General features: G+C 41.0%; 1 long non-coding RNA gene across 2 annotated transcripts; it reads right to left on the reverse strand.

Moving 5' to 3' along the window:
• Nucleotides 1–11,948: 11,948 nt before the first annotated feature.
• Nucleotides 11,949–22,886, reverse strand: LOC148001966 (uncharacterized). Of its 2 annotated transcripts, XR_015634467.1 has the most exons (4): nucleotides 22,029–22,185; nucleotides 21,428–21,508; nucleotides 20,839–21,031; nucleotides 11,949–14,193 (listed from the first exon to the last, which is right to left on the reverse strand). It is a non-coding gene; the product is annotated as an uncharacterized LOC148001966 (long non-coding RNA). The 2 variants fall into 2 exon arrangements; XR_015634466.1 differs by lacking the exon at nucleotides 11,949–14,193 and having other exon boundaries at nucleotides 20,613–21,031; nucleotides 22,029–22,886.
• Nucleotides 22,887–23,926: the final 1,040 nt, after the last annotated feature.

The raw sequence follows: 23,926 nt of genomic DNA on the forward strand, positions 1-23,926 counted from the left end.
TGCCACTATGCCATCCTCATCGTGCAATCCTAGATAGCACAGTGATCTATGACTCCAAGATATAATGTTTGACTATGTAATTGCAAATATTGGAAGAGAAATGAAGTCTTAAACACTGCTATATATTTCTTTAAATGTCCCTGTTTGTTTTATTCCAGAGACTGTGCTGCAAAAGGTACATACACACTTCTCCCTCATTTCCTCTGCTGAAGGCTATGTGGCTCAGTTTTAATTCTCCTGTGATAAAGTATCACATTCTCTATACTATTTCAAGAGATGTATCTCTCTTACTACTTGTCCATTTATAGAGTCCAAACTGTCCTTATATCAAACTATGTTGTTTATAACAGGCAAACCCAGAAATGTTAACTGTGCTTCACAAGGTAAGTACGCAAAATACAGTTTTATAGATTTCTTGTAATGCATCTACCCCTATTTTTATTTTCTGGTCTATTCAGGTGTGTTTTATAATATCCACCTGCTTGTTACCTATGGAAAATTACAAACAAAAGCAAAAACAAAAAACAATTAAGGTCTGTTATCAAATCTTAAGCAAACATTCACCACTCTACGACTGGGAAATTGCTCAGTGGGTAGAAGCACAAGGACCTGGGTGTGAATCTTCAGCATGTATACATAATGCCAGGCATAGGGGATGGCTACACATAACTATTACCTCTGAATCCTGAGGGCTCACTGACCAGTTCTCCAATCCCACACTGAATTTCTAGTTCACCAAGAGACTTTATGTCAAGAACAGTGAACAGCACTAAAGAAGACCCTTGAAATCTTTCTCAGGACTCCAAAAACACATGCACAGATGGGTAAAGCCACGCAGTTACAGACACTCACCACACACTCACATCCACCTACATTCATACAACACACAACCCTACAGATGCATAGAAAACAGTTAAGGGACTGCAGGCTAATTCTTAATTTGCTGTCGTCACCCAGCATGTATCTTAGATACTGATAATAACCAAGAAAAGATTAAGCTGGAAGAGAGTTTATCCATCGTTTTAACTTTTCCTTTATTTTAATTTAATTAAAATGCTTTCGTAATTTTACACAAAATACTATATCCAGATTTATGGAATTCTAGAATCACCCAGGACAACAACTTTTGAGCATGTCTGAGAGAGACATCAGACTGGTTGGGTTCTAGTGCAAAGGCCCTCCAGCCAGAAGCTGGAACCCAGATGCCCTTCAACAGAGGAATGGATACAGAAAATGTGGCATATTTGCACAATGAAGTACTACTCCGCTTTTAAAAACAATGACTTCATGAAATTCCTAGGCAAATGAATGGAACTAGGAAATATCATCCCGAGTGAACTAACCCAGTTCGTAGATACTAGTCCAAAGCTTGGAATACCAAAGATACAATTCATAGACCATATGATGCTCAAGAAGGAGGAAGAACAAAATGTGTACACTTCAGTCCTTCCTAGAAGGGGGAACAAAATAATCAAGAGGGAGGGGAATATAGGGACACAGTGGAGCAGAGGCTTAAGGAAAGGCCATCTAGATGCTGCCCCATCTGGGGATCTATCACATATGCAGCCACCAAACCTAGTTAGTATTGCTGATGCCAAGAAGTCCTTACTGATGGGAACTTGATGTGGATGTCGCCTGAGAGACTCTGCCAGAACCTCACTGATATAGACAATCATGCTTGAAGCTGACCATCAGACTGAGCATGGGGACTCCAACGAAGGAGTGAAGGAAGAGCTGAACGGGTTTGCAAACCCATAGGCAGAACAACAATATCAACCAACTAGACTTACCAGTGCTCCTAGGGATTAAACTACTAATCAAATAGTACCCATGTAAGAGCCTATTGTTTCAGTTGCATATGTTGCAGAGGATGGCATTGTCTGGCATCAATAGGAGGAGAAGCCCTTGGTCCTGTGAATGCTCCTTTCTCCAGTGTAGGGGAATGGCATGGTGTTGAGTTGCGAGTGGGTAGATGGGAGGAAAAGCATCCTCATGGAAGCAGGGGGTGGAGTGTGGGAGAGTGGGTAACTGGGCAAGGGAATAACATTTGCAATGTAAATATATAAAATATCAAGTTAAAAAATGTTACCACTGCTCTTAATAACCCTATATAAGTTTGTAAAATCCATTTGCCAAAATTCTTACTAAGTCTGTTGTGTGTTCACACATGGACTATGATGGATTAATACCATATCTGGGAATATCTTCTCAATATTAGAAAAAACATCTGAATATGGGATTATTTATATCCATTTTTTGTTCAAGAAGAATCCGATGCCAAACAAAATTTCCTGTTTTGATGAGCATGGAAATTCTACTAAAAATAAGCTAATAAAATAAAGGATACACATTCATATACATATCCATGAATATGAATATCTGTGTATATATGTATACCTGATGTAGGCCTCCTTCACAGGGCATCTAGGCCTTAACAGTTCCCTCAGGCCTTCACATTGTATCTAGGCCTTCATGTTTTACCTAGACCTTTAACAGCCAGCGGCTTTGCCCTCTGAGCCACCAGTCCACAGAGGAATTCATAGAGAAACCCTGTCTGAAAAACTAGGGGAGGGAGACAAACAGATTAACAAATTGATATCTCTTTCTCTCTCTCTCTCTCTCTCTCTCTCTCTCTCTCTCTCTCTCTCTCTCTCTCTCTCTCTCTCTTCCCCCCCCCCTTGCGTGTGTTTGTGTGTTCAAACGAGGCGGCAATGGCAGATAAATGTTTGCCCTTCCTCTGTAATCCAGGCCGCCCCATTACTGCCTTTCCTTTTTCTTAGTTTGTTTGGTTTATTCCGAGTTAATTGTATCTGTTTCTTTATTTTCCTCTTCATTTCTTTAGTTGAGTCAGGGGTCTTTGCACATAAGCCCTGGAAATCAGTACCTGGATCAGGTCTGCAGCCTGCTCACAGAGTTCTACCCACCTTCACCTCTCAAGTGATGCAATCAAAGAAATTCAGCACCACACCTGGCTTCTTTTCACATGTACATTTACTTTAGTTCCAATGTTCACTCAGGTCTGAGAGAGGGGGGAGGGAAGGAGGGAAGAGAGACAGAGAGTGACAGAGAAACTGTGAAAGAGAGGGAGAATTGTAGGTTATTGTTCCATCTCTTCAATTACTGTCTATTGGTCGCCATCTTGGCAACCATGTCCCCAACCCTACCTTGGGTAAGATCAAGAATAATGGCAGCAACCATAAAATTCCTGCTTAGTTGCACTGAACACTCCGGTCATCACTACCTGTGGAGAACTGTAAGGGGGCTCCTCTGATCTAGAGAGTAGTACCCTTGAATGAATGAGAATCACAACAAGCATTATTTGTTTTGAAATATAAGACGTGGAAAGAACTATATGTGTGGATTTACAGACAGACAGACAGGACAGGGCAGGACAAGACAGGACAGGACAGGACAGGACAGGACAGGATAGGACAGGAGAAAAAAACAAGAACACAAACAAAAACTCAAAATGGAAGTCCAGTTCCAAATAGTCTCTGTCTGCAGTGTTGATCTAGTGTTGGTGGTCCAGCTTATAAAAGCTTATACATGGGTGGGTGCGGAAAATGCTGCTGGGTGTTCAGTTTAGGTCCAAGGTTATTGCAGGTAACTAGACAACAAAGAAAGCAGTTAGACTAACTTCTACAGTGTTTGGTTTCTGAGTGTGTTATCACACAGAAGAACCTAACAGAATATGTAATGAATTCTGGCAGTAACAGCAGAAACAACCAATGACAAAGTGTCCTTATAATATTAGCAAGTGCAACAAAATGGCAGACTACCCAGGTAACAGTTCCCTAGCCATTAACTCATCTGACATAGGCCTTCTTCACATTGCCTCTAGATAGGTCTTCCTATCTTCCTCTCCAGTGCTGAGACCAAAGTGAGATCAAAGTCATGCATCACCATGGGTGCCTTCCTTTTCATTTGTTTCTTTCATCCTAGGAAGTGTGTGTGTGTGTGTGTGTGTGTGTGTGTGTGTGTGTGTGTGTGTAGGGGGGAGAAAGGAGAGGGAGAGAGAGAGAGCTTTAGAGAGAGAGAGCTTTAGAGAGAGAGAGAGAGAGAGAGAGAGAGAGTGCTTTAGAGAGAAAGAGCTTTAAAATCAGCACTCAAGACTTTTCTCTTCCTATCCCTATCCCAATCCCCCCAAAGCAGCAGCAAAGCCACCAGCACTCGAGAGACAGAGGAAGATAAAATCTCTAGTCTGAGAAACTAGAGGAGGGAGATAAACAGATCTCTCTCTCTCTGTCTCTGTCTCTCTGTCTCTGTCTCTCTGTCTCTGTCTCTCTGTCTCTGTCTCTCTCTGTCTCTCTGTCTCTCTGTCTCTCTGTCTCTCTCTCTCTCTCTCTCTCTCTCTCTCTCTCTCTCTCTCTCTCTCTCTCCCCCTCACAATGTTCCCTTTGTGCTGTGTGGATTCTACTTTATTAAGCAAGTTTCACATCGTACTGGCTCCAAAGAGGAGTCAACAGTCTCTTGGCGTGCAGGCACTTGTTGCCTGCTTTAAATATTTTTTGGTGTGTTTGTTTGTTTGTTTCAAAACCTAGGGCCTGCCTGCATTCAACAGATACAAACCCAGTTCTCAGAGGGGAAAATGGAGTCAAGTCCAAAGTCACTGGCATGTAAGTCATCTCCCATTGACAGTCATAGGAGATGGGAATATCATCCTTTCTCCAATGGAGACTCACCTGGGTATGCATCAACCACATCTAAGGGCAGACCTGGGTTAGTACGGGGTGGTGGATGGGGAGGAAGGATCTGGGAAGAGCTTTGCGATGGGAAACTATGATCAGAATGTTGCACAGAAAACAAAATTTGTACTTTGTTTGTAGATGATAGTTTGCACTTCCATCCCAGTTGGGTTATCGAGGTTAAGAAAAGGGGAACTACCTCTGTGGTTATGTGATCCACCCACAAAATAAAATAAAAGGAGCGGATAAACGTGCCTGGCATTTTAAGATGCTCAATTTCTTTGCACGCTTCATTTTGTTTCATTCTTTTAAAGGTTTATTTATTTTCATTTATATGAGTACACTAAAGCCCTTTTCATATACACACGGCAGTAGAGTACATGGGATATCCCTTTGCAGAGGGTTGTGAGCCACTATATGGTTTCTGTGGAATGGAACTCTCTGGAAGAGCAGAGCAGTGAGTGCTCTTAACCTCGGAGCCATCTCTCCAGCCCTTCACAAGCTTTATTTAACTAAACATTAAACATGAATCAGAAACGCCAAACCCTGTACATATGGTCCAGATCCTCCCTTACTTAAAAATCCCCGAGCTGGCAGGGCGAGGCTGGGAATTGAGAGTGAGCAAAGGGAAGTCTTCCTGTTTCCCTAAGGGTGTGCTATCAACTCCATTACCGCTTCAGAACACCTAGGTGTGAGTCTAACTAAGGTTTCCTTCAGTCAGTCATTTGCCAGGAGCCAGAGCCCTGAAAGGACAGCGAGCATTCAGACATTCACACTGAAATCATCACTCACTGATTTCAGGCAGAAAACTTGACCCCCCTAAAGAGGCTCAGCACTGAAGCGTGCTAGGGCAGCAGCAGTATTTCCCCGACAGACCTTCAGGGACCAGCATATTCTCCAGCCCCGCCCCTCCCCACCCCCTCTCAACTAGCTCCTGTCCACCCCTCCCCCTTCCCCCACATACAGGGAGGAGGCCTTGTGGGGGTGTGGGGGGGTGGGGTGGGTGGGTGGTGGTGTCAGGGGAGTGGGGGTGGGGGTGGGGTGTTGAGATGGAACTCTTGAGAGAGAGTTCGGGTCTCCCAAACAAATACATAACTAGAAACTTCATTTATTTACTTTATTTCACTGAGCATACCATGGAAGAGGGAAAAGGAACAGGAAACTAGGCCAACTGGTCGAGCTCCTTGCATTTCGTTTCAAAAAGGAAAAGCCAAAGAAACAACACCCCCTCTCTTTGGTGAAAGGAACAGAATGGTAAAAGTTGAAACATTGGCTCGCCAATTAATACTTTGGCTTTTAATAAAAGGGACAACAAATCAACCTCCTGTTTGGTAAAAAGGGAATAAAAAACCACAAGAACGTTCTGTCAGCCAGCTTCCCTTTAAACCTCTGTTAAACAGGAAGACTGTTTTTTTTTAAACATCATTATATATATATATATATATATACATATATATATATATATATATGTATGTATGTATTTGTGTGTGTGTGTGTGTGCCTGTCTGTCTGTCTGTCAGTCAGTGTCTTCTGTATGGAGAGGATGTGCTGACTCTGAAGCTATGATCCAGACACTTTCTAGATCACAGTTCAGAAGTTTTTAATAACTTTGTGAAGGAGACAGGTAGGTGTGTGTGTGTGTGTGTGTGTGTGTGTGTGTGTGTGTACGCGTGGATGCATGTGAGGGGGAGGGGAGGCTTTGATATCAGCACTCAAGCTTTTTTGCTTCCTATCCCAATCTCCTCAAACTACCATCAAAGCAGCACTAGGGAGGCAGAGAAAGGTGAATCTGAGAGTTTCACTCCTTCCTGCCCTACAGACGAATACAGAGAAACCCAGTCTGAAAAACTAGGGGGGGGGGAGATCAAATTCTCTTGTGTCTGTCTCTGTATCTTTCTCTATTCTCTCCTCTCTCTCTCTCTCTCTCTCTCTCTCTCTCTCTCTCTGTCTCTGTCTCTCTGTCTCTCTCTCTCTCTCTCATTGTGTGTGTGTGTGTGTGTGTGTGTGTGTGTGTGTGTGTGAGTGTGTGTGTGTGTTTGTTTCAAAACACAGAGCCTGTCTGTAACAGATCTAAACACAGTTCTTGGAGGGGAAAATGGAAAAAATTTCATAGTCTCTGGCAATGAAGTCATCTGCCATTGAAAACCACAGGAGATGGGAATATTGTCCTTTCTTCAATGATGACTCAACTAGGCATATATCAACCAGTATTTCACAGGCAGACCTTCAGGGAGGTACAGATTCACCAGCCCTACCCTCCCTCCCATTTCCCCCTGCATCCCTGCTCATCTCCTGTCTAACATTTGTTGTTGTTGTTCCTGGTGTGAAGAACACTGTGAGGTAGCCTTCCTCTAATAAACCCTCTGGTCTTTAGGGATCCTTCACCCACTCACTCTCTGCCAGTCTGAGTTCACAGCAGAAAAAGCGTTTTTGAGAGAAACATGTTCCTGGTCCTGTGTGCCCATGTTGAGGGAGGCATGAGAAAGGGATAACAGTGAAGGGAGACCCGGCAGTGGTAGGGGGCTGGGATGGGGTCGGGGGTGGGTGTCCTAGCTTGCTGATCCAACTGACCCACTTGCTGTGTAAATAAATATTTTGCATTCTGTGTCCCTTGTTTGATTTCTCACTAAATTCCAGATTGTCAATCTCCCTGTGTCGATTGCACAAGAACCCAAATCGGGATGCTGGGTGGTGAGCTGATTCCTCCCTAGAACACCTGTGCACTCTCTCATAGTCTCTAAGCTCCTTGCTGGACTCTTTTGGGCTTGGACCTGGCTGTCTGTAAGCCAGGAAGGAAGGAAGGAAGGAAGGAAGGAAGGAAGGAAGGGAGGGAGGGAGGGAGGGAGGGAGGGAGGGAGGGAGGGAGGGAACAGGCCTCAGTTGAGAATCCCAATTTTCTAGTTCACTGCATCTGATGGCTGGCTGACCCTTCGAAGAAGGAAGAACACTGGCTGGACAGCAGATGGCAGCATGAGCCTGTGCAGGCAGAGCAGGCAGAGTGGGTCTGGTGTCTTCCAGGTGAATTGTATTTTTTTTTCCTTTTCACTCCTTTATTTGAGTCAGGGGTGTCTGCACATCGACCTGGAAATCAGTACCTAGATCAGGCCTGCCTGCCTGCCTGCCTGCCTGCCTGCCTGCCTGCCTGCCTTCCTCTATCTCACAGAGACACAGTTCTAAACACCTCTGCCTCTTGAATGATGGAAATAAAGACATGCACGAACACCCAGCTTCCTTTCATTGTACATTTAGCCTAATTTCAGTTTTATTCATGTCTGGGAGGGAGACTTGCTTGTGTGCTCTAGTTCAATTTCTTTCACTGTGTGGTTTCCCTGCCACCTTGGCCACCATGCCACGTGTAAGAGAAGAAGAGATGAACCATATTGTTGGCACCCATATAAACAATAAACAATAAACAATAAAACAGATGAGATGGAGAGATGGCTCAGCGGGTAAGAGCGCTGACCACTCTTCTAGAGCGGTCCTGAGTTCAAATCCCAGCAACCACATGGTGGCTCACAACCATCTGTAATGTGATCTGAGGCCCTCTTCTGGTGTGTCTGAAGACAGCTACAGTGTGCTCACATGCATTAAATAAATAAATTTAAAAAAAGGAAAACAATAAAGCAGAAATTAAGACCAGGGACCCAGAAGGACAAGGGAGATAAAACAATTAAATGATAACAGACATAAAGTGGGAACGAGATGAAGGGTAAATATAGATGACTGAAATGAAATGAGGGAATAAATTTATAAAATAATAATAAATATGAGTAAATACGAAGAAATGACAAACTGGACTTTAATAAATGTTTAAATAAAGGTGAATGACAAATACAATTTAGACAAAAAGATTTTGAAAAATGAAACGAAATAGAAAGCATATATGAATCAATAACAAGACTGAAGTCACAATGGCCTTTGAAGTGACATGGACGACAAACGTGAAAAACATAAACGAAATAATTTCGACAGCCACGGACATTCACATGGTGTGTTGGGAAACACCGCAGTCTTTATTTGGCGAGTAAAAATGCCTCAGGGAAATCTGTACATAGGAGACTGGGAGCATGAATCACTCTATCTATCTATCTATCTATCTATCTATCTATCTATCTATCTATCTATTTTTTTTTCATCACCATCTTGGTAAGCTTGAGGCTCATCCATGTAGCTCAGCAAAGAAGCAGTGAGTTTGTATCAGGCACCTGGTTTCGTTTAAAGGTTTCTCAGAGTCACCTCTCTTAACTCACACAAATACACATGGGCTGTTACTGCTCTTTCCCCATTTTATGGAGAGAAATAAGGAGTCAGGATGATGAGTGTCCTGACAAAGAAGTGAGATCTCTCTTACACTCCGGAGTAGCTTAAACCCCACCCTACTCTACCAAAGACATCTCCAATCTCTGAACTGCACAGAGAAGACTCAGCTGCCTCCTCCACTCCTCCTGTATTTAAAGGAGTGTGAGTCTTGAACCTCCAGGATGATGGTGGGATGTAATTAAGGCATAAGGATTCTGGAAGAAAAAGATTAAAACCAGAGCTTCCTTTTACTCCAGCTGCTCCAAACTAAAGAACTGGTGGGGCTTGAGCTCGGTCCCATCTGGTGGACACCTGACCTCAAGCTCCTCTGGAAGGGAACATTTGAGATTAAATGAAGGAGACACAGAGAGAACTGCTTGTACTAATTTCACCCTGGTCGGGGTGGAGGCTAACAAGAGAACTTTCCCCAAACTGCCTGCCAGAGTCCTATTTCATTTAGATGATGCAATGGCTTATGTAGGAAATCCAACAAAGTATCTCCAATCAGCCTGTGACAAAATGTACCTCAGCAAGGCCATTGACTGCACAGGGTTGGCTACATGACTCAGGTAGGAGGGCTCTCTGCAAAGGGCAAGTGCTGAGATGACTAAGAATCCCAGGACACTGAGAGCAGATGATCAGCCAAGAATTAAACTGAATGCTGAGAATAGGAACCTATGGGTGGGTCATAACATCCTGGAAGCTCCCTCTGTAAGCACATATGGGAACAGCAGGGGACCCTGAGAAATATGACTGCAGGTGAAGGCACTATAATATATGACAGAATCTTCAGACAAATTGAAAAGAAAGTCCACGGCTGACAGGGGCACAGGAGAAGTAAAGCAGACTACGCAACATATGGAGAGTATACCAAGAACAAAGGGTTAAAACATGCTCTTTCGTTACACAAACTAATTGTATATAGAAATAGACAAATGCCCTTCTGCTGAAACAAGAAACAAGAGCATGAATTCTATGACAGCACATTCTCCCATTACATTTACATTTAAATAAAAAGAATAGTGTTCTACAGAGACAAGGTCAGAAAAATAAAAGTCAATGTTCGACACTAGTCCTCTCAGAAGGAAACTAGAGTAACAACGAACACATATTAACTCTGTACGCAAAATGCCTAGCACGGAAGTAATGAGCCAAAACACAGTAAGAAAATAAAAACACAATCGTATAACATAAACCAACACAAAAGTAGTATGCATTCTGACAAATCAGGACAAACTGGCAGACTATTAACCACTAAAAAAACAGCAAAAAGGTACTGTGGTCAGCGAAAGGTTAAATTGATTTTTATTACATTTTAAGAAACACTGTTCAGTGTTAGTTATTCAACTTAGTGGTAAAGGGTTTGCCCTGGGTTTCATCCCCAGCCTGCAAACAAAGGAACCAACAAAAAGCCATTATTCTGAGCTGCAAGTGTCTGACTAATTGATTTAATAATCATGCTTCCCTGACTTTGCACAGGCATGTAATAAAAACACATAGTCCTAAACAGAAAACAGTTGGGTGAGCTAGGTGATATTTTCGCAGTACATTAGTTATGAGTTCTTTCAAAGCTTTTAAAAAATAAGTCATTCCTATACTACTTAAATTGCTCTAAGATAAAGTTTTAAGGTACAGCATGCTTTCTTCGAAACGGTATGAATTTTTGGAGCCCCAACTTCATAAAATGACAAAAGCTGAGTAACATTTTACAAGTAAAGAAGAAGAGGAGGGAACCCATCCAACAGAGAAACAGTCAAGATTCTCCCTGGAGTAGAGTGTTTTTATCCGTGTACTTGACTATAAAAAATTAGCAACACAGGTATGGCTCCTTCTACACCAACTGCCACTAAGTACCATTTGGACATTCCATCACAATGTTCTCCAGAAGAAAGATTGCAAACAAACACAAAAAAGAATGAAATTTAATATCAATATCTTTTTTTATCAGGCTGGAGAGCCGGCTTGGCGGTTAAGAGCTCTACTTCTCCTTTGCTCCCAAGTTCAATTCCCAGCAACCACATGGTGACTGACAACTATCTTTAGTGGGATCCAATGCCCTCTTCTGTCTGGTGCTCTCTTCTGACATGCAGGCACACTTGCAAACAGAGTGCTCATGTACATAAATAAATAAATAAATCTTTAAAAACTAAAACCTTCTAATCAAGTTAATGTATCTACATCTAGAAGCTAGAAAAGGGTCACAGCAATATTAAAAATAATTCAGAAATGGTAAAGGGATATAAGGGAGTCATAAAATTCACTGGGCAAGATGGTGTATGCCTGGAATCCCAACACTCACAAGGCTGATGGTGGTGAATTGCCTTGTGTTCAAGGCTAGCCTGGACTACAGTCTGAGACCTTATATTAGAAAACAAAACAATTGGGGAGGAGATGGAGAGAGAGACAGAGAGACAGAGAGACAGAGAGACATAGAGACATAGAGGGAGTGTGAGACACAGAGAGAGACAGAGAAACAGAGAGAGACCTCGATGTCATTTCTTGCACTGATGACAAGCTACTGAAGAATGTGAATGTCTCCTACCAAACACTGAGATAATGCTAATGACAGAATGGGTTTCTTATTAAGATACCATGAAATGTAGATGGAAAAGTAAAGGAATGTATAATGAATAAGAGACAAATCAGACATTGGAAAGCCTAAATTTAGAAGACTATGTATGTTTAAGTCATAGGGGGAGGGATGAGATGATGTGGGGGAAAGAATAATCAGAATAAATTGTATATGTGTATGAAAATGTTAACTAAGAGCAACCAATGAACAGAGAAAAGCAGGTTTAATTTACAATGAAATTGAGTTCCCATATGACACTATGTAACATTTTGTAAATTGATTATATTATCTGCAGTAAAAATCAATTGTTATTAAAGAGTGGTTGTGTTCATATGAATTTCAAATATTTTAGATTCTTTTTATTTATTTGCTTATTTATTGATTGATTTTTTAAGATAGGGTTTCACTATGTAGACCAGGTTGACCTCAAAAAAGAGATCCACCTGCCTATGCCACCCAAGAGCTAGGATCAAAAGTGTATACTCACCCATGAAATTTACATTCTGAAAGTGATAATAAAATTACAGCTATCAACTTGGTACAATTACTGGACAGTGATCAACTGAATAGAAATATCAGAAACACATTTAAGGCATTAGGTTACAGTTGTCAAAAGAATCTTGAACAGCACATATAATTCAAATCATCCAGGAGACATATTTTGAAGAAAAAACAAAACAGTGGGTAAAGATAATTGAAATATTTTTCATCTATTAAACATTTTAAAGTGCATTCGATATGAAGGCCGTAAGTGATATACTTCACATTTTTGCTTATATACCATCTTCAATTTTATGTGCATTCTGCAAATATTGTCCATGTTTATTCAGGCTCTTACTATTTCCCCATGACTGATGACATTCACAGATATCAGATTGAGCAAACTGTATATGTTGAGGTATAATAGAATTGGATTCTAACAGTATAGCATAAAAATATGTATATTAACTTCCCATATATGTGTATATACATATGTAAATGCCTAAAGAAAATGAGTATCACTATATCATTGTGGTAATATTCTTGTCAAAATCCTAAGAACGTTGAAATGGCATCAAATAGTGACCAGATTGGCAAAAAAAGAAAAAAAAATCCATAAAGTAAAACTCTTATAAAAAATCTAACAATACTAGCAAAAGATACAAAAATATTAAAGTCTCAATGAAATACTTTATAGTATTTTTTCAACTCTAGAATATGTATTTTTGTACAACTATCAATAAAAGGCCTGAATTTTGAAGAATTCAAAAGTAGTGCCGTATAATTATGCAGTGGTCATTACTGTTGCATACTACTTTATTTTATATAGAGTTGCATGCACTCTCTTTCTTTTGTTCCGTGGTCTTGCGATGAACTTGGGTAGATTTATGAGGAACCATTGCATTGTAGACTTAAACTGGATTAATTTAGGGGATAGTAAGTCATACTTTGGTAAAGTTGTTTTAAAAATAAACCTTTGGATATTGGTACAGGAAGTAATTCTCCCTGAAGGAAAAACCAGACAGCAGGAACCTAGACCACTGCTGTCCATGAGTAATTTCTAGATGATAGAAATATTCAATATCTGCTGTGCTTCTGGCTATGGATTCTGGCTGGCTGTTTGCTCCTGCTTTGCCTGCTGTGACTAAAGAGGAAGATTTTAGTTCTAAGTTTAGTTCACCTCAAATAGCCATGTGTGAGCAGTGGGTACCATTTGGACAGTGTAGCCACAGAAAACTGAAGCAGTGTAACCAAGGACTCACCTAGGAGTCAGTTGACCTCCTAGAAGTGACTTGGGAAAAGGTTGGCAATGACAGCCTCTTGGGGAGCTTACCTTTACCAAAAGCAAACTGTGAATCCTTTACTCTTCTGCAATAGTCAGAATGTAACTGGTCTCACACCCACCCCAACCCTCACCAAAGACACTTGATAGGGAGCTTAATCCACTGTGTCCTTTAGTATTCAGTTTAGTAAGCACTTCCTTCAAAGTGGAGCAGACTGAGATTGCCAAGTCCAATGAAGAATGAGATTGGACACACATACTTGGGGAAGGCTGGGTCCAAGGGCTGGAGAAAATGCAGTATCCCAGAAGCTCAGCATGTTTATAATATAGTTGGCCAGGAAGCAGGATTGTTGCACACAGCAGCAAGGAGGTGGGCATTACTTGCAGATAAACAAGGAGGGGAGGACTATGTATATGTAAATGACAAGGGGCAGATTTAACTAATCTCAGTAGGAGCAGTCTCTGCAGGGAGCAGTCTTCAGGCTGTAAATATCCAGATGGGGCCAGGGAAAAAGGTAGAGTAGACTTTTCTGCACACACTATCAACACCATCCTGAGAAGGATTTGGCATGTGTCTGAGCCTCAAGGGGCATGGGGGCCTTTGCCTTTTCTCCATGGATAAATGGCTTTGTGTCCTTGGCATGGACATGCTCATGCTTACTGCACACATCCACTCAGGGCTTCACTTCCTTGGGGCTTCCTCTGCTCCCACAGTGAGATCTCAAAAGAAAAACAGAAACCAAAAAAAAAAAAAAAAAAACAAAAAAAAACAAAAAAATAAAAAAAATGCAGTGAAGTGGTTAATTCTCTAAGGTGTACAGATCCAGTGTCCTAAATCTAGGACTTCCTCACAGGCTACAGAAAATCCTGTGGACCTAAAATAAGAAAGAAAAATTAAATAAATAAAATAAAATACAATAACAACAACAACAACAAAATCACCACCTCCAACCACAACAAAAACAAAATACAAACAACAAAAAAATTAAAAAAAGACCCATGCTCCCCCCCAAAAAATGAAAGGGAGAAAAAAATTCTAAAAGTTTTTCATAGAAAATTGTTTAAGCAAAACACACGGGAATTGTACATAAAAGTGTTAGTGTGCTGAGATGTGAGGCCCACTCACAGCATGCAGCAATTGGAAGTCTCAGACAACTTAACAGAAGAAGACTCCTGATTCTTTGTGACCACTCTCCACATACTACTTACAGCTTAATACTAACCTTCATAATTGAGTTGGGGACAGTATTCACCATAGCAGCATATTGAAGCATTAGTGCACAAAGACACACACACACACACACACAAACACACACTCACACACATGCACACACATTCGAACACACACACACTCACATACACAGTCACACACACACACAAAACACACACACACACAAAACACACACACACACACACACACACACTCAGTAGCACACAGGAGAAATGTATATTCTATGAAGTTTCTTGGCATATTTTTATTTGTAAGCCTCAATGCTCGAGTAGACTTGTTATTCCTTAAGGTGGGGGGGGGGGTCAGGCTTCATTTTCCCCTTTTTGAAATGACAGATATCTGTGTGTTTAACTTACTCTGATGGCTGTTAAGGCTGCCTCAGCCGATTTGAAAGCATCCAGGTCACCTTGGTAAGGACAGTGGTTGTTCTTCTTATTGGCAACTGGTTTGCATCAGAAGAGTTTTTCGCATCCTTACCAATATTAGAAGTTTGGTGACACAAGCAGCTTGACAAACAGTAAAATTATTGTTGTTTTGCCTTTCTGGAGGACATTAAAATTTACATGTTTTGGATATCGCTTTTTTTTTCTTGGCATTTAGTCCGGCTTTAGTGCTGTTCAAATGTGGCCATTCAGCCAGCATCCCTTTGCTCCAGGCACTCAGCACCCCATTATAGTCACTGATCTGGTGCATACTTGGTCCCAGAGATGGACAGCAGAGGGACTAGACACACAGCATCCACACTGCTCATTGCTTTGCTTTTTGTAAATTCTTTACAATGGCTATTTCTTGATTTATAATTACTATGACCATGACTTGTCTTGATATTTCGAGATAGGATCTTATTATGTGGCCCAGGCTAATGTTGATTTCCCAATTCTCTAGCCTTAGTCTTCCACCATTCCCTGATTCTCACTTTATTATTAGAGGTAGTTGTAAGGCCCTATTTGTTAATCAAATGTTCTTCTGGCCTTATTACTTTGCCCTTTCCACAGACTTTTATTAATTATGCAAAGTAGATGGTATTTAATATTTAAATACTGGTACATTAACTCATCAGTCCCCAAGACAAGTCTGAATTATAGACTCGTTTTCGTCCTCACCGTGCAGATAAGGGAATTGAGTCAAACACAGGTAAAATAACTTCTCCACAGTTGAACATCTAACCGGTGTGAGAGCCAAGGTTTGAGTCTAGCTACAAAGTAGATTGGCATATAATGGGTTGGTCTGGTCCCGCTGTATATTCAAATGCTAAATTCTGTACCCTAAGGTCTGGTTGCTCCAGGACAAGGAGATCCTCAAGTATACCAGATTTTTGTTTTTTTGTTTTTGTCTCTTGTGTTATCCCTTACTGGTTAATAAAAATCCCTACAACATGGGCTGGGCAGAAGAGAGGGGACAGAGCAAAGTTTTCCAGGGCTTGGGGGCTCAGGCAGGGTCCACAAGGAGAAGAAAAGGACATGGGAGGAGAAGGAAGGAGATACCACCCCATAGGGTAGGTGGATCGTGAGTTTATTTCCATGAGGGCCAGCCTGTTAGAACAGGTGTGGCCCAGGCAGGGCATGGTAAGCCATACCTCAGGGTTATTGACAGGGAAGCAGGAAAAATAGCACAGAGGGTTGATGTCTGCCCAGTTCTAGTACTTTCAGGCTTCTTATAAATCTAAAAGATTTGTGTCTTTTATTTGGGAACTAAATGACCTATGGTGGGGGAGAAACCCCCTAATAATATCTACTGTGGCAATGGCCACTCAATTATTGTGGTTTTAAATATAACACACGTTGAATTTCACAGTTCAGATGAGAGGCTTTTTATACTTCCAATGTGACTGTACACCTGAGGTCATGTCTAGATATAGAGAAGTAACATGGCAGAAATACCTAGAACATGTTAAGGTCACCACACCGACCAAATGAAAGCTACAAGCTATACAGACTCTGATGGATGAGGAGAAGGCTTAGTACTCTCTAGGAGTCCCCTTCCCTAGACTTGGGATAATACTACCAGTAAGCCAAGACTATATTCCTCTTTCATTTCTCATGGAGCCAGTGGTAGACCCACATATATGATTTCTTTGACTGCAGTGATTTTGTTTTCGAAGCGCTGCCCTGTTTGAGGACTTGGAAATGGTAAGCACCATCAGAGGAAGGCCAGCATATGAATTCTGTGTAACTCTGCCCTGACAGCATATAGCACAATCCTATCAAGTACTGGAAGCCTTTCGAGAAAGATTAATAAACCTCTAGGATCAAAAGGCAGCAACCCGAGGGCCACATGGCTATAAATCAAGTCTGAAACCATAGCCCAGTATGGAAGTTCAGCCTTGGATATTATGTCAAACAGCATTAGCATCCAAAAGAAAAACAAAAGTGAAATGGCATGGTGGCGGGTAATGACCTCATAGCAAGGATATCTAAGTCATGTAGAAAAATCCTAGTGCAAAGACATCTAGGAAAGACACATATCCGCAAAGCTTTCACTAAGAATCCCTATTCTGTGTTCTACAACATTATATATACATACACAGAGTGAATCCTCATTTATGGTCAGTTATGGTGATTGATTATCTGGGAACTTAACTTTGAGATAGAGATAGATGTATTTGACCAGTGCTCTTGAGGACCATGGCTGTGACAAAGAGGAGAGAAGAGGATTGGGCAGAGAGCACTCTGCCTCTATTGCAGTCACAAGAGTATGCTGGCAGCACTGTGTGGGGCTCAGGAGAGTGGCCTGACCCTGAAGTCTTAGCCTGAACTGGAACAGCAGGAGGCCCAGCCTTAAATTCCCCATTGGCTAAGGACTAGGAACCTGGTCAGAGGACATAAGCTCAGGAGAGGTGACTGCCCTTGGATCGCATTCCCAGCAGCTGAGAGAACATGTGCCTCAGTCCTGATAACAGAGTGAGTTATACATGATAGTATATTCCACTTCAGCTTTCACAGGCTATGTATGTAGAAGAAACACATGCTGCTCTTAATATAAACCTACAGAGAGAGGTCACTAGGTTATGGAGTTCTTCCCTATAATAAAAAGCATGGTGGAGTTATAAAACCAAGCATGGCCTTGCATGCAACTCAGGAAAAGCCACTTATGACCACATAGAAAAAGCCTTGTCCTTGGAAGCTAGGAGCTCGGGCTTGATCAAGAATGTTTTCCACATTAGAATGTAGAATTTTGATCTGGCATCAACATAGGTACAACCTGCCCCCACATACACATCCACATTCAAACAGATACATAACCCATCCCACATGCATACACACATACAAAAAAATAAGTCTAAAAACAAGGAGGAGTGTGATTGAGGACACCTGACTGACCTCTGACCTTTACACACAGAAGTACATCTACATATGAAGAAGAATGCACGCATACATCATACCACACATATTCATTAAAATAATCTTACAGCTTTTGTTCCCTTGCAGCGGGTTACAGGCTGAGTTCACCAAAAAGATTAAGCTCATTCTCTTCATTGCAATGTGCAAACCTGGGTATGTTGGCTGGCAAAACAAGGTTCTCTTGTAAACTTTCAGAGGGAATGCAGGACTCATAGATGATCTATACTCACCAGTCTAATGTTGGAACCATAGCTGAGCTCACTACTAATCAGCAAACTGAAGAATTTAAATATCCTGATCAAAGCAGGCAAGATGGCTCAGTGTCTAGGGGCTTTCAGCCAAGTCTGGTATCCTTACATCAATCCCTGGACCCACACACAGGAAAGAGTGAACCAACCAACTCTTCTAACCTGCACATTCAGATGACATGTAACACATGTGTACATATGATGTGCACATATATATGTATATATGGGCATATATACATATACAGATAACATGTTACACACACATACACATACTCACATTCAGAGCATATATAACACATATGTAACGTTCAGCTCTATAAAATTTTTGAGGACCAAAACAATTGGATTTAATTCAAGAAAATAAAAAAGAATAAAATAAAATTTAGAGACTTCTAAATCACACCGGAATGTACAAATTACAAAACAAAGTTCACCGTTTGTGGCCAGTGGAATATTTTCATTGACCTTTTTGGTCATGACAAAAAATTGAAACCCCCAGAAAAGTGACAATATGAATAACTACCTAGTGTGTTTTCATGCATATTCTGACCTGGAGTGAGGCAAGCCAACCTCGTTTCCTGCCAGCGGAGGATGTTGTCCACCTGTTCTGAGGTTACTGTAACCCTAGGTCCCCTCTGTAATTTTCACCCAGGTAAAAGTGAGATTGACAACAGTTCGCTGAATCAGAACAGTTCATCGAAGCTAGGTGCTTAACTGAGAAAGTACTGGCAATGAGATTGTTCATGTTCCCTTCAAAAGAGGGTGCTTAGGAGTTGACAGGCAAAGTAATAACTCACCACCTTATTAAAAAACAACTAGCCAGTCACCCCTTGTCAGTAAAGCATTTATAAAGCATAAAACATAGCTTCTCATTCCACTCTTCTGACTCAGGTACCTGCAGAGATCACCTCTAAACACCGTTGCCTTGAAAAGCACAAAAAGCAGGGTGTTGTGGCATAGCTGCCCTCCTGTTTTGTTGGGTTATAAACCACATTTATCTGCATTTTCAATAGTCTTCATTTTGGGAGATGTCTCTGCACACATAAAAGATATGCTATAAATGGACTCACCCTGTGGGTTCCTCTGAATTAAACAGTCTCTCTACAGCTACACATAGAGAAAAAGTTTCAGTACCTTACAGTTTTCTACCAGGAAAATACTTCGTGTTATTGGAGTAAAATAGACCTGTAATCACCTCTATTGAAGAGTCTGCCACTGTAGCTTTATGAGTAAATGTTCATAACACTGTTTCACTTTTGAATATGAAAAGAGAAACAATGTATAAATGTCCATGATTAGAACACCAGTGCCTGACATTAGTAGAAGTCTGTGTCTGTCACTCCAGCTCAAGGCTACCTACCTCCTTCTGAGAAACATTTCTAAACAGTTTTCTACTATGACTCTCCCTGTTTGAAGTTCAATGACAACTTCCTGTTGCTCCCTGCATCTAGGCTCTCAATTATACCTGTCTTCTCTGTGAAGTTGGAACCAATCAGAGCTGAGAATCTTAGCATGCTCTTCATCAATCAAATGAACATCAATCAAACTTCCCTCAAAAGATTACTGAAAGGCTTGGTGGGCTAACTGAGCCAAAGTATTTATCACAGGGCTGGCCTCTTAGGCTGTCTAAACTGGAGAGTTATCACTAAAGTATTAAAACTGTGTTATAAAACCTAAGTTGTGGTGTCTGTGTGTGTGTGTGTGTGTGTGTGTGTGTGTGTGTGTGTGTGACATAGATCATACATATATGCATACGTGAACATTTTAAGGATGAGGTGACACAGTGCCTATAACTGGTTCTTGCTTCCTTGTACTGGGTTTAGACCAGGCATCCAGACAAGTGCTCTACCATGATTACACTTCCAGCATCTGACTTCTAAATGGTTCATAGAAAAATATATATTAAAAAAATCGCAAAATTAATAACTGGTAAATGAGATGAAACTGAAATAGTATTTGATTCTAATTTCTCACTTATTTGAATGTTTAAATACAAAACAGTAGGGAAGAGGTAAACAAGCTTATATGGTTTCCTGCTTAAGTGTTAAACAGAACTTCTTTGTGCACACCCAGATTTTCATCTTTCTTCTGAGGATTAAAACACAGACACACCCAACTTGAGTGAGAACAGGACAGCTTGTCACCATGGTAGCACTCTCACAGGTGGCTTGCAAGGTTTCCCATTTTACTCAGGACTTCCTTCTCTTCAAACTTAAACTCCACCCCCACCCTCTTCAAACCTGCCTCTCCCCTGAACCCCTGCCTCTGGCTCTGGCTTGCCTGGATGCTGTTTTGTGATTATGCTGATGAGAAATATTTGAATGTAGCACTGGAATGCATAGTTTTTGTAAAATACAAATTGTAGTCTGCCTTGAAGCACATGAAGAAAACACAAGTCAAATTTCTCTTCACCTCAGGATCTGCTTTCTCAAGACAGCCCCATTTGATCATTTGATGTCTTTTTTTTTTTTTTTCCGGAGCTGGGGACCGAACCCAGGGCCTTGCGCATGCTAGGCAAGCGCTCTACCACTGAGCTAAATCCCCAACCCCTTGATGTCTTTTAAAAATGGTTTCCCATCCACATTCAACAAGCTTTATTTCTTTTTTGTGCATTTTAAAAGCACATTTTTTTAATCTTTTAAAGATTTATTTTAAGGGCGTGTGTGTGCTTGGTGCATGTGTAAGTGTGTATGCACTCACATGTCCACACGTGCACTCATTGGTAAATCAAGGGTGGTAGATTCCGTGGAACTGGAGTTACAGCCAGTTGTGAGCCACCAAGGTGGGTGCTGGGAATTGAAATCAGGTCCTCTTCCATAACAATACGTGCTCTTCATGACTGAGCCATCTCTGCACTCCATATTCTCTGATCTTGCTACATTGAATGGGACTTCTACAACAATGAAAAAAATTGGTTGAGAAAAATCCTTAAGTTACTCCTGGTTCCCCGTTAAACTTTGTTTCCATTTATTTACTGATTGGTTGATTGATTGATTGTGCAGATACACATCACAGGTCATGGGCAGCCAGATGGTCAATCTTGGCAGCATGTGCTGCCAACAACCACCCCATTTTCTTTTCCCCTTAGAAATCACATTCTCAGAATTAAGTCCTGTGTCTTTGGACAGTCCTTGCCAAGATGAGCTCTCATCCGTTGCATTTTATCCTCAGTTAGATTTTTTTAATTCCTTAAAGTAAGGACTCTCCCTTCTGCTATATTTTTTGATGACTTAGTCACTGCATTTTTACTGTTTGTGCTTATTGGATGAAAGGGTTAATTAAAAATTACCTTTTCCAGGAAATGGATTCAATTTTTCTGCAGATCAGTCTGGGTGTGCTAGAAGTCCTCGTGATTGTTCTGGAATCATTGCTGTTGGAGGCCAATGCAACAAAAGGAATGTTCTTACTCACACAGCTTTGGGAACAGTAGGCTTGCTGTGGCTGATGATTCGGCAAGTGCTTTACTATAGATTTCCCAATTGAAGATGCACCTGAGAAGCAGGCACCATCCCTGTAGGCTTAAATGACTTCTCACCACCTAGGAACAGGTCCCACCTTAAATTCCTACCTGAGCCAAGTGCATATTCATTTATACAGTTGAAGGCCAGAGTTCACATAAGCCATGCCTTTAGGAAAGACCTACTGAGGCCATGCTAGGCCATAATGAATTTTCCTCAGGGACCTGTAAAGTACTGATTGCCGAATAAGTTCATGCAACATTTAATGGTTACTCTGTACCAATCCCTATGGTATTGGTGACAATAAAATCATGAAGGCTACAACCCTTCCTGGCAAAGACTTTATATTCATGGCTTATGTTTGTGAATGATTTTAAAATTTAATTTCAATAACCTCTATTTTTATTGCATATCATTTTACAATGTGCTTACATTTTCAATGTCCTTATATCCTGACAAATCCAACCAGGCCTGAAGATGTAAGTTAAAGGCACATCTAATCCAGATGCTGATCAGCGTAGCCTGTCTTTCCTTCTTCAGGGGTTCTTCTTTTTCCTACTCATTAATCCCTGTTTCAACCCCTAACACTAGAAAGGAGAGAAACACGGAGAGAGGAGAGAGAGAAATTAGGAAAATCTCTGCATCTAAATTGTTTCTTCTTGACCATGCTACTAAAAAACTTCAACCAACCTCATTAAATGAACAACAGCCACCCTCCCCGCCTAAAGGAGCTCTAGCATTTCTATACCCTCTGAAAACTTCCTAGAATTCCAAACATTACACAATTGTAGAAACTATCTACAGCAGGTAAAACCTTGCCTCTGCTAGAGCATGAGGCAAATCATAGTCAGCTGCTGTGGACAGTCCAAAGAGGTTCCACATCCCCACAACTGGAATTAAAATACAAACATAGTCTTATAATATTCCTGTTTTTAAAAAAGAAAACAAAACTGTCACTACAGATCACCATAGCTTATACAACAGTCTACTGTAGAATATCAGTTGCTTATCCTGGTGGTGCCACGGGTGACTGTGAGCTGCCCTACCAACTGCCCAGCACTGGGAGAGAAGAGAGAAGAGCTCTGGGAGAGAAGATTTCATGTTATGAGTCAGAGAAAGTATCATCAGGAATCAAAGTTCAAAGCACAAGATGTATGGAGATCATTTCATTTCTGCTTTGTCTTGTTGAAATGATATTCCATGAACTATCTGAGGTTGTTGTCAAGTGTTCACAACTGAAAGGCACGAAGCAACAGTAAATTTTACCTTTGCTAAAATGCATTGAATCAGTCATAATGGAAGTGAGTCTTTCTAAAGAGCTTCCACAGTATGTCTATTCTGTTTCCTTTATTCCTACAAAAGATAAATGCTGTGACTTTATTAAATAGAGTGTGCTCAGTGTAAGATAAGTAATCCGTAACCCTTGGCTCACTGTGATTCACACAATCCAATGAATTAGGCAGCGGCAGCCATGAAAACTGAATGCATAGCCCCCAGGTTACTGTGAATGGAACCAAGTAATATAACCTGAGTAAACTGATGGTTGCAAATTTCATAAGGACGTGAAGGCCCACTCCCACTTCTTTATAACAGTCTTGTGAAATGCTCTCACCTAAACATCAAAAGGTCAGGATCCACTGGGCTGAAGAAAATGCAACCTGGTTTGTTTATCCAATGCTTCAGGAACAAAACTCTACAAGATTCCCAAGGTGGGTTTGGTGTCCATTAACTGGCTGCTCTTAGCCACCTTGTTCTCCAAAGGCCATGTGGTTTAGGATGCGGTAGGGTAGACCATGAGCTGCATGTTACTTAAACATTATCTCAGAGGTTGTGGAGTTGACAACTGGAAATCTGTAGGGCAAACCATCAGGCTGATTTCTTCTCCAGGAAGGCGTGGTTTGGCTGTTAGTGTTAGCTGAGGACCAGCCAGATTTCAAGATGATTTTTCAACACTTAAAGTGACCTGATGTGTACATCTAGGAAAGACCCTCACAGCAAGACTTAGATGAATATCTGGGTATTATAGCCTACCCAAGTCAACAGATAAAATATACTGGATACAGCTACTTCAGGAACTGTGAGCTAAAACAAACCCTTCCTCCTCTAAGCTGCTTTCGCCAGTCTATTTTATAATAGAACAGGTATAAAACTAAAGCAATGAGTTTTAACCAGCTTACATCTTATTTAATTTAATCAGGTTAAAATCTTACATATGATGTCAAAGGACATCATAAAGAAAGTAAAAAGAAAATTGAAGGATAATATGCCTAAATTAAACATCTGGTAAGAAAATTGCATTCAGAATGTGTAAAGAATACATACCCCTTGAT

The sequence above is a fragment of the Rattus norvegicus genome, chromosome 12 (genome assembly GCF_021556685.1).
Source record: "Rattus norvegicus strain SHRSP/BbbUtx chromosome 12, alternate assembly SHRSP_T2T, whole genome shotgun sequence".
Classification (NCBI taxonomy): domain Eukaryota; kingdom Metazoa; phylum Chordata; class Mammalia; order Rodentia; family Muridae; genus Rattus; species Rattus norvegicus.